The 12,360-nt window shown below is 40.4% G+C and overlaps 1 long non-coding RNA gene across 1 annotated transcript in view; it reads right to left on the reverse strand.

The window, feature by feature from the left end:
• Window positions 1-202: 202 nt before the first annotated feature.
• The window catches only part of LOC132352491 (uncharacterized), a 32,190-nt gene continuing 20,032 nt past the window's right edge, over window positions 203-12,360 (reverse strand). Inside the window, exon 3 of the long non-coding RNA XR_009498742.1 lies at window positions 203-283. This is a non-coding gene — a long non-coding RNA (uncharacterized LOC132352491). The remainder of the gene's footprint in view (window positions 284-12,360) is intronic.

Genomic DNA, 12,360 nt, shown 5'->3' on the forward strand with positions numbered 1-12,360 from the left:
ACTTGAAGAACATTTACTGTACCTTTTATAGGAAGGGTGCTTCCCCCCCGCCAAATTATACCCATTCTCACAATTATCTAACGCTTTTTCACAATTACGGAGAAGAAGCAAACCCAACTTATTCTTACCTTTTTCTGAGTACAGTCCTGTCCCAAATCCCCCTACACTTCTAAGCCAAGGGTAGAATCTCTTCGTGTTGAATGAGGGAGTCACAGATCATCATTCTGCTGTGATTAAGGATTCATCTTCCCCATGTGAATGCTTCATTTCCCCCACAGAAGAACTATGTGTAGCACAGAAGCAGAGAAACGTATTTAAAAGCTTATTATGAGTAATCTCATAAGCTTATTATGAGTACCTTTATTCCAAGTGATAAGTGAAAGCGAATACCTCTTTATACAGTGTCTAGATGAGCACGCCTGATGTTTAAGAAGCACTTGTTGAATGAAAAGTGTCTCAGCAATTATAGCTAAATGTCTCCTTCCATTTTGTTGGCTGGAATAAGCTGCAGCTAACTATGTTAATCACACCTGTCATTTATATCCAGAGTATTGCTGATCTTACATTAGAAGGCAACAATTTTCAAGTTTGTGAAGCAAGGTTACCCCGTCAAATTGTTTCTTGCTGGCTTTTAGGGGTGGGGAGAGAGAAGGGAAGGTGATAGAGAGACTCCTGGGGTCTTTGGCTCTGGGGTGATCATATGTTTGTGCTTATGTGCAAATAAACAGCCACAAATGAATCTTGAGTCACTGGGCCCAGGGAGCTAGGAAGGGGCGTGTGCTCAGTGTTGCTGTGGACTCAAGCATGAGGCTGAGGACTGGGAGCAAGTTGGAGGCCTGTAGTACTTTCTGCTTACAAACCCCCAGGTGATGTGACGTTTACACAGGTGAGGGTACCCGGCACCCCTTCCTTACACTGCATGTTAAAGGACAGCTAAGTTCTCTCAGGTTATTTTGTGCAAGGGAGTCAAAGGTGACAGTACTAATCATGACCATGTGACTAAGTACCATAGGAGGAAGGCATGGTGGACCCTGATGCTTGTGATCACCCCTGCAAATCCATATGTTGAAACCTAATCCCCAAGGTGATGGTATTAGGAGGTGGGGCCTTTGGGAGGTGATTAGGTCATGAGGGTGGAGCCCTTGTAAATGGGATTCGTGCCCTTATAAAAGAGACCCCAGAAAGCTCCCTTGCCTTCCACCATGTGAGGACACAGCAAGAAGGCACCAGCTATGAACCACAAAGTGGCCTCTCACCAGACACTGAATCTGCTGGTGACTTGATCTTGGACTTCTCAGCCTCCAGAACTGGGAGAAATAAATGTCTGTTGTTTATAAGCCACCCAGCCGATGGTAGTTGCTATAGCAGCCCAAATGGGTAAGACAACCCCATTTGTGTGTGGTGGGTAAAAATGGAAGTGGGCAGCTGAACCCATCAGTACATACCCTTGCTTTGTTTTATTTATAATACTAACATAATATTCACAGTGTGCTGGGCACTTTCCCTAAATGCCTGACTCAGGTTCACGTTCACTCATGACAACCCTGAGCCTGGTCGCTCTTCCAGGGAGGTGGAGCTGGGCTGGGGACACTTCGCGGCTGGTGCCAGTCTGTGCCCCCTGCACCGCGCTGTCCTGACCTTCCCTGAGGGTCAGCAGTGCCAGGTCACAGCGTGCGCCTCTCCCTCTGGCCCTAATCACCTCGGTAACCACCTAATTATTTGTTCACTCCTTCAGCCCCGTGTACTCTGCAATGGCAGAGACTAGACATGTGACACTCACCAGTGTCTCCAGGACCCAACTCAATACCTGGCACATCGTGTAGGCCCTCGAAAACGAATGGCTTGATTCAAGCATCGGTTCTATTCATCTGTAATATATGTAGAACTGAGCTGACGACAAGAACAGTCTTAGAATTAATCTTGTTTGGTTGAAATTGATACATTCCAAGTATATGAGACATTTCCAAAGTCTGAAATCGTCTAAAAACTATGGTTTTACAAAATAGCAATTTGAGATATCATCTATTAAAAATGTACTCTTTTCTAGGCAGTTATATTAAGCATGTGACATGCATTTTCTCATTTAATTTTTATCACAACTCTATAAAGTAGATACTACTTTGTCTACTTCTTTTCTTTCTTTCTTTCTTTCTTTTTGCAATTTCAGATGCACTAGCACAACATTGGTTAATTGTAACTGGTTAATTGGTTAAGGAACACTGTCGTTCCAGGCATGGCCCTCTCCTGCTTGTCTTTTATTCATTTATTCATATTTTAATTAACAAAATGAACTTGCCAATGAACTTGCCGCCCAACCCAAGAACCAGAGCATGAACAGTAACTTGCATCCATCTCTGTGCTCCTCCCAACCCATTCTCTTGCTCACCCCACACACAACCACTATCCAGAATTTTGCATTTCCTTGTTTTTTTCTATTGCATACCCAAATACTTGATTGCTTAGTTTTAGTTAGATTTGGACTTGATGAAACGGGTGGCAGGCCTTTGTTCACTGGGCATCACATTCCTTAGGTTCATCCATGCTTTTCACAAGGGGCTGGAGTTCATTCATTTTCTCAGCTGTGTAATTTTTCCATACATTCTTCTGTTGATGGGCATTTCTGTTGCTTTCTATTCTTTGTTATTATGAAGGGCTGTTTCTCTTGGGTATAATGTCGATTTTACAGAGGAAGAAATGGAGGCACAGAGAAGTTAAATAACTTACCCAAGATCTCCCAGCCAGTAAGTGGCTGAACTAGGATTTGAACCTAGGTCTCTCTAGCTCTGAAGCATGTCATCTTTCACCACTTTATTCTACAGCCTCTATCAGCCTTCCCATAAGAAAAAGATAACAGGAGGTAAAGAACACATTTTCCTTCCTCATTTTACTGGTAGAAAGTTACCCCACCCTCGCTTTGTCTATAGGAGAAGAAAAACTTGTGCGTTGAGTTAATTAGCCTTTCAAATAAAACCACTAACTCTTTTGAATGAAGCAGCTATCCACTCCTCCCCATTTCAAAAAGTGACATTGTTGGGTACAGTATTTATCTCAGAGACTACACGTCCAAATAGTTCGGCTTTACACCTACAATCTGTTTAGCTCCTGGTTTGGAGCCTAAATTCCCTTTACAATAGAGTCAATTGCAGGTGCCTGTGTATATTTCTTTTTTAATCAAAAGTTTTAAAGTAGAAAATGATGGGAAAATAAAGTAAAATGTTCATTTCTACAGCCTTCTATAATGTTCCTAGAAGCAAGATAACTAAATTCAACTCTTTGGGTTAAAAATAGGTTTTACATGGAAAACAGCTCAGTAAAATAAAAGAAGCTCTCATCTATAAACTGTAGATCACAATTTTAAAACAGAAATGATTTTACTTACTTGTGAGGAAACTTTCCAAAGAAAATGCTTAGTTATTTGGAATTTAGAAAAAATAGGAATGAATGCAATATGTGTTTGTGTTTATACAGTTTGCTCTTTGAAAAAATAGACATTGCTGTACTTTGGGCACTAAACAGTGTAAACCTTGAATTTGTGTAGATGTTTGATGTGGACCAGATTGAGGTCTGGTTTCTACAAGGTCACGTTCTGGCTCCAGAAACCTCAGTGACCCGGTGCTGTCCTAAAACAGACCATTCTGTGGGCAACCCATTTCTTTAACAGCTATTTCTCACTTCTATTTCCAACCTTTCTGTGTATGTGGATTTGAGGCACACAGATGTTTTTACTGTTGCTTAAAAATATAAAACAGAAAAAGTTTATACTCATATAACAACTTTACAGAAAGTTTAGAAAATAGAAGGAAAAAAAATCTAACATACTCTCACCATCCTCATTCAAACTCCTGCCATTGCTGTGTTTTTCCTTTTCATCCTGGCCTGTGTGTATACACATCCTCTATAGGGCCAAACAGGGATGTGTCTACATTTCCCTATGCTGCATGTCTTTGCTTGGATTTTCCCAGCATCAGACCCTGAGATGAGGTATTCACACAAAGGTAGTTTATTCGGGAAGTGCAGGCAACACCACGGGCGGCATGGGTATCAACACAGGGAAGGGAGAGCAGCTGATAAAGAGCACCCTTATCAAGTGATAGAAGCTTAACCCCATAGGAAATTTGGGGACACAGTGCAAAACACGCAGCTCAAAGGGGTACTGAAGCTGGGGAACTTATACATCGACTCCCCACAGCCATTGCTTAAGGACTGCCCCGGGGGTGGAGAAGGGGAGCCAATTCCTAATTAGCTAATTCCTAATTTCTGTGTGTGTGTCCATAATTGAGCGTGCTTGGGAAAGACCCCCCCCCCCCATTCAGAGATGCTCAATCTGGCTGCTGGAACTTGGTTAGAACAACTGAGAACACTTGGTGGCATGGCTGGACCCAGAGTGTCTGCTCTACTGCTTTGTTCACTTTACACTCATTACGATACCTACCTACATGTCCTTGTTGTTACACAGTCTTTACCCTTATGAGATTATTTTCTGCACAATATTTCATAATGGAATCATAATCTAACTATCCCTCTAATACTGGATATTTACATTGCTTCAAAATGGAACAAGTGAGTTGGCAACAAATAGCTAACTCATTTCTGTCCAAGCTCTAAAAGCTGGAGCTGTATACCGGGGGATGGAAACATGTGTTCTTAAAGATATTGGAAGTTCTCTAGTCAAACAAGCCAAGCAGAACCCCTCAGATGAAGACAACCAAGAGAAGCATGACCAAGTAGCCCAGCAACATGTGCTCTGAATCGGATGTACTGTTATTTAGAGTGACACTTGAATTGTTGGTGTGTGTTCACGTGATAGCTGTACTTTGTTCTTCAAAATGTCTAAAGGTCTACAAATTTTGTATATCAACACTTTGTACCCGGGCCATGATAGTTAGGAAGCACAAAGCTATCAAATCATTTGGTACCAGAAAGTAACATTGAAACAGAGACCTAGATTTGGCTGTGGTTGGCTGCCATCTTGGGGCGGCCACGTGCATCTCTGTGTTTCACCTGGAAATCAAGGTGTGCAGCAGACACAGTCTGCAGCTCCTCCTACAGCCATACCACCCTCCCCCTTCTTCCTTGCTAACACTACTCTGATTTTATGTAAATGCCAGGTGGAGAGTCCCTCTCCTCGGGGAAATCAGTCCTGACACAACCCCAGGGGAAAGTCATATTTGGTTTGAGTCACTTGCAGTAATTCCTTTCTCCTTAGCCACATACTCACTTTCCCAGCTTCCTCTGAGGTTAGGAAAGGCCAAGTTAAAATAATAATTCATACATGATACAACATTTTCCACGTGCCTTTAGGTACTTTGTGTATATTTAAACTCATTTACTTCTCAAAACAACCCTAGGGGCTAAGCATAGTATTACCATCCTATTTTACCAAGGAGGAAACTGTGCAACAGAGAAGCTAAGTAAATTTCCTAGGGTCACATGGCTAGCGAGTGTTGGAGCAAAGACTCTCACTCAGGCGTGTTTCCAAGATCAATGCTCCTTTGTCATATGGGGAATACCCAGGCTTGTCTTTATGTAACAAGGAGTCCATCCGAGTATATGCCTGAAGGAGCAAAGGTTGTCCTGTGGAGACATTGCCTTTCCTGTACCGCCTTCCTCATCACCAGTGATTCCCACAGGAGTTACCTCCTGGCTTTGAATGATCAAAATTCAGAGTTTCTCTTAAAGGCCTCACAATTAATCATAAACATTAGTCAGAATCACCTTACTGAAAGGTAGCAGGTAAGAACGCTTAATTCCCTCTTTTTCCCACCCTTTTGAGGTTAGGTTGTGTAGATTAGACTGCTTGCAGAATTGCTTTCCCTCCAGTTCCTCCCTGTGTCTCACACGAGTGAATGCGTGCGTGCACACACACACACACACACACACAGCACCCATATTGGTGGTACTTCAGGACAGGCTCTCCTTCTCTTCCTGCTCTTTCAACTTCCTGTTTAGAGAAACTTTTCCTCACACCTCATCCCAACCTGCTCTCAGCTTTTTAGGTCACTGACTTGTATTTTTTCTTTAGTTTTTCTGTTGACTCTCACTTGTTGGCCCAAGGCACACCATAATCTTTCAGGAGAGAAGGATGGGCTCTTTTCACAGAGTCCTTATGTTCTGTCTTAGCAATCAGCCAACACTGCTCCCAACTCCACAGGGCCTTTGGGTCCCACCTACCTTGACCCCAACCTCCAAAGTAGCAACTTGGGCTGGAGCATCAAAGACTCAGGCAGTAACTTTGTAATTGTCAGTTGTCAGTGACACTGGGCCCTCCAGCAAGCAACACGCATCCTTCCTCTAGGTCCAGGTTAATGGGAATACAGTCCTGGGAAAAAAATGACTTGAGGTTTTACTTGAAGAACCATTCTGAGTTCTCTTTGAGAAATCACATAGAATGATAGAGTGGCCAGAACATTGGTTATAGGAAAACATTGTCTCAGTGTTCAAATGGGAGAAGGCTGTATCACAGAAACTCTAACCCTATAGCTTAATCCATCCTGGACATGACCTAGAGCATTCTGAGAAGTCCAGGGAGAAGCCCCAAGAATCATCACGAATTCACGAAGAACAAACCAGGCCAGGTTGACCTTGCCTTCCCTTTCGAGAGGGCTGGTAAATGAGAAAAGCAAATCTTAACCTCAGCTCTCAAAACAACCAGTGCAAGGAGGGTGGAGTTATAACTTGCCCTCCAGGGATTAGACATATATTCAGTCTATATTACTCTGTTTCTGGCTCTTAAAATATAAAAGAGGAAGCTTTAAACCGGGCAGTTGTTACTCTTAAATACTCAGAGGGCTGTTGTGTGGTAAAGGATTAGACATCAGAGGGCAGAACCAGGATAAGTGTGCACAAAACACAGGGAGGTTGCTCTGCACTCCGTATAGGGAAAAAGTTTCTCACACTTAGAACGGGGTTTCTTAAACCTGACTCCTGTACAGACTCCCTCATAGAGCAAAAATATTCTTGCAAATCCCCAGGGTTTACAAATATTTTTCTATAATTTTTTTTTTAATTATAGTTGATTTACAATATTATATTAGTTTCAGGTGTACAACACAGTGATTCAATATTTTTATAGATTATACTCCATTTAAAGTTATTACAAAACAATGGCTATATTTCTCGGTGCTGTACTATGTATCCCTCGTTGCATATCTATCTTATACAGAGTAGTTTGTATCTCTCAATTCCCTACCCCTATCTTGCCTGCCGCACCCTCCCCACTGGTAACGACTAGTTCATTCTCTATATCTGTGAGTCTGTTTCTGTTTTGTTATATACATTCGTTCGTTTTATTTTTTAGATTCCACATATAAGTGATAACATAGAGCATTTTTCTTTCTCTGTTGGACTTACTTCACTAAACATAATACTCTCTAGGTCCATCCACATTGTTGCAAATGGCAGAATTTCATTCTTTTTTTTTTTTTTTTTTAAATTAATTTATTTATTTTTGGCTGTGTTGGGTCTTCGTTTCTGTGCAAGAGCTTTCTCCAGTTGCGGCCAGCGGGGGCCACTCCTCATCGCGGTGCGCGGGCCTCTCACTGTCGTGGCGTCTCCCGTTGCGGAGCACAGGCTCCAGACGCGCAGGCTCAGTAGTTGTGGCCCACGGGCCCAGCCGCTCCGCGGCATGTGGGATCTTCCCGGACCGGGGCACGAACCCATGTCCCCTGCATTGGCAGGCGGATTCCCAACCACTGCACCACCAGGGAAGCCCCATTCTTTTTTTTTTTTAAAGGCTGAGTAACATTCCATTATATATGCATACATACCACATCTTCATTCGTCTGTTGAGGGACACTTAGGTGGCTTCCATATCTTGGCTATTGTAAATAACGCTACTGTGAACAATGGGGTGCACATATCTTTTCAGATTAGTGTTTTTATCTTCTTTGAACATATATCCAGGAGTGAAATTGCTGGATCATATAGTAGTTCTGTTTTTAGTTTTTTGAGGACCCTCCATACTATTTTCCATAGTGGCTGCTGCAATTTACATTCCCACCACAATGTACAAGTGTTTCCTTTTCTCCGCATAGTTGCCAACGTTTTTTATTTGTGTTTTTTTGATGATAGCCATTCTGACAGGTGTGAGGTGGTACCTCGTGGTGGTTTTGATTTGCATTTCTTTGATGATTAGCGATATTGAGCACCTTTTCATGTGGTTGTTGGTCATCTGTATGTCTTCTTTGGAAAAATGTTTATACAGTTCTTCTGCCCACCTTTTAATTGGGTTGTTTGTTTTTTTTGGATATTGAGTTGTATGTATGAGCTGTATATATATTTTGGATATTAACCTTTTATTAGTCATATCATTTGCAAGTATTTTCTCTATAGCATTTCTTAATTATGGGGCATACAACTAGGTATAAGCCCTTATGCTTACAGTTATACAAATTTAGAAATTAAATTAACAAACTACATTTACAAATGTATAAATTAAATGCAAACAAACTACAATGTCAACAATATTGAAATAGCCTTATTTTAATGTGAGAGATTATATCGTTTGCCGAAACAAAATCACCCTTCAGGACACGAATATGGTACCAATGATGGCTTTTGTCTTGGGGAGGTGTAGACCACTGCATAATTTGTGGTAACTCAAACCAAATACATTTCTTTTTCTGAACCACAGACAAACCTTCATTTATGAGGCATACTATGATGTCACTTCCCTTCACTAAAATTAACATCATTTGTTGCCTGTTCAGTCCAACTCTGTTCTTTACTTATTCGTCCCAAACAATTAAAGTAGAACTAGTCCCATAACACATAAACAAAAGTAAGATTGAAAATATCTCTGGTGGTCCTCAGATAAAAAGTGGTCATTGCATTTGTCAAAACCCCTAGTGGTAAGGGAGGGATGGATTAGGAGTTTGGGATTAGCAGATGCAAACTATTATATGTAGAATGGATAAACAACAAGGTCTTACTGTATAGCACAGGGAACTATATTCAATATCCTATGATAAGCCATAATGGAAAAGAATATGAAAAAGAATGTATATATATAACTGAATCACTTTACTGTACAGCGGAAGTTAACACAACATTGTAAATCAACTATACTTCAATAAAATAAATTTAAAAAGTAAAATCCCTAGAATGTACAACACAAAAAATGAACCCTAGCAGTAAAGTATGGACTTTAATTAATAATAATGTATTGATACTGGCTCATCAACTGTAACAAACATGCTACACTAATGTAAGATATTAATCATAGGGAAATTGGAGGTGGAGGGGTTAGGGGGTATGAGGTATGTCTAAACTTTTCACTCAATTTCTCTGTAAACCTAAAGCAGCTCATAAACAGAAAGTTTACTAATGAGAAAAAAGTGGTCATGGTGGCATGTTTACATATTAATTCTCTTTCAATTGTTGTCCAAATAAAACAACAAAAATTTGCAGATCTTGTTTAGAACAGTTAGACCTCCAAAAATATGTCTGTGCGTTCTAGGTTCCTCACCATGGTTCAAGAAGTGCTGAAATCGGGGGTTCAGGAATGGAATGGGGTATTCTGAAAAGTTGCTAGAGCTCTTTCTTCAAAGTGTTCAAGAAAATGCCTAGAAGGTCACCTTTCAAAGACGTTCTTCTGGGGATATTTGCTTTGGGAGAGAGGTCAGAACACATGATCTCTAATTCCAAGATTATATAATTCCAGTTTTTATGAAGATTTAACCCTGAATTAATTTACTTTTAGCTCTGCTTTTCACAGACTGCAGTGACCCAATGCCAGAGCAATAATATGCTTGAACCTGCAGCTTTCTAAGTCTTTCTCTTAATTCCCACAACCCAGTCCAAATAGCAACAATTTCATTTAGGCCATCCAGTTGTCAATTTTTGGTCCTGGGAAAGAAAAACTAATAAACCCCACTTCATTCCAGCAAACGCAGATCACATTCCTTTCCGATGGCCTACCGCATTCCACTCCGAGCTAAGTACCATAGTTCTAGCTCTGCTTGACAACTTCGGGCAATTCATTTCCTAACTGTTCTCTTTGAGAAACCCTAGAAAACCTTTTTATTTCATGATTCCCTAAGGAAAATATTTCCTTCCATGAATCTGAGGCTAGGATAGATCTGTAAAGGACTTCTGTAATTCTAAACTTTAAAAAAAATCCACTTTTTATACTTTATTGAATTCACATGTGTACATCTTTGTTTAGTTTTAGCAAACGGCATTGACATATTAGAAGTTGTAACATCATGTGCACTGAGTAAGTAAAAACCCTTCTGCAAAGTGTTCATTGGGTCTGAATATTTAATTTCACTTGGGGTAGAGTAGTTTTCCATTTGAAAGTAAGGAAGCTGGATCCTAGTCATAAAAGTGGGTGTCTAAGGGAGGAGTAGACACCCAGGTTTTCTGGTTCCCATCTGTCTCTCTCTCCCCTGCCCCATGACATCAGACTTCTCACACTTCTGATTTGGGACTGCCAGAGAGGATGGCTGGCTGAGAGGCATGGCTTTTCATCGCCACCTACCGTCTACTCCAAGAACTGCATTAATATTTCAGACATCCCAGTCCCAAATCCATGAGTGGAGACAACTCTCCCAACCGCAGAAAGAAGAAATGTATTGGAATAGAAAGAAAGAATAAAATGGAAGAGCAAGTGAACAAAGATTCTGGGGAATAAGGCTGAAAAATGAGGCACCAAGGAAAACCTGCCTCTATCTCTACTTTGATATTTCCAAAAGGGAACCCTTATTTATCAAAGGTTACAATCAAACTCGAATAGGTTGGAATAAGGTGATGTTTCCAGTGCAATAAGATCTAGTAATTATTCTCAAATTGAATTAAAAGCAGTTATTTGATAACATACTTATTGAGTGATGTAAACACCCGTTTTTATAATTGCTATCCCTGTGTGTTCCTTGTCCGAAAGCTATTACAAGGTTAGCATCAAGATATTTTTGAACACAGTAACAATCTAAAAAAAGACAAAACATGCCTCCCTGATGTGTTGAGATTCTTCTTTTTTCACTTCAGTGGTAATTTTTTTTTCATACTTTCACCAGTTTCAGGAAAGGGTGGGTTAGAGTCAGGGGCTTCCTGAAACTTTTTAGAACAAGAATTCTAATTCAGTGTGTTTAGAGGGGCCCCCTGAGAATCGTGTTTTGGAACATACCAACCCCATGTGGTATTATCTTTGCCAATTTTGCAGTTTCGTGTGAGATTTATTTTTAATCTTTAACAAAGCATGCCCGTGTTTATCTTAAGTTATGAAAAAGTGTAATCGTTTAAAACAAAACTTTTAAAAATAATTAAATATACAATGAATGCTGAAACATAAAAGTCAGACAGAATGTTACCTTAACAAGAAAGAGCTTCCTAAAGATCAAAGGATTGTTGTTTGTTCTATTTGCTAAAGACAAGTAACAAGTACTTTCACTTTAAGGGATTCGGTGGCTATTTGAAAGAGGCTAGGAGAAGTCTCCATTGCCCGACCCCAACAAGATAAACGCTTCCCACCCCTCACATTCACAGAGCTGGAAAATTTACTTATTGACGCTAAAAATATGTACTTCGTGTTTAGAATGGAATGCTGAGATTTGATTGAAGGCAGTACATGAATCAAGCCAATGGCATTTCGGGGGCACGTCTTTCAATCTTATTTAAAATTATGGGGGAGAGACAATACTTTGGACTTTCCTTTATTTTGTGTATGGGCAATATGTAATCAGTGCAGCACTGAGTAGGAATTAATTGAATGGGCTTATGTACCCATCATGGAATGCAGCTGCTTCCAAGTTCAATGCACCTCTCATGTTGTGCTGATTTGATGCTACCTTTAATAAAGAAGGGAAGAAATGGGCTTTTAGAGCATGAAACCTACAGATCTGGGTTTTCTTTAAGTCAGTAATACTAGTTAAGTCACTTATGGACTGACATGTCAGAATAGGATAAGATGGAAATACACTCTCAGTTCAATTGGTGGTGGCCGGTAAGAGATGAGTTTGTATAATGGTGGTCCCTACTTTTATGAGGCCATTGTAATCAGCCGAAGCAACTTTAGATGGTGCAAATATCAGGCTGTTTCCAATCTGCAGCTATCAGGTGAGCCCTACCAAATGCTGCAAAAATACTACTCAAAGAGAAACGACAGTTCTTTTCATTTATCTCCTATGTGTCCTCTCCAAAGAGCTTCAAAATATGCTTGCTATTTTTTATGAAAGCTTTCAACTAATATTTATTTTGCATGTGGCTAGATTGTGATTTCTGTTTTTTTATGGCATTGTGGCTGGATTTTCTACCCAGGAAGTATAGCAAAATGCTAAGAGCTTGAGCTCTAGAGCCTGACAAACTGATTCTGTCACTGGCTTACGAGATATGGGCAATGAAGTTTTCTAAGCCATAATTTGC

The sequence above is a fragment of the Balaenoptera ricei genome, chromosome 18, assembly GCF_028023285.1.
Source record: "Balaenoptera ricei isolate mBalRic1 chromosome 18, mBalRic1.hap2, whole genome shotgun sequence".
Classification (NCBI taxonomy): Eukaryota; Metazoa; Chordata; class Mammalia; order Artiodactyla; family Balaenopteridae; genus Balaenoptera; species Balaenoptera ricei.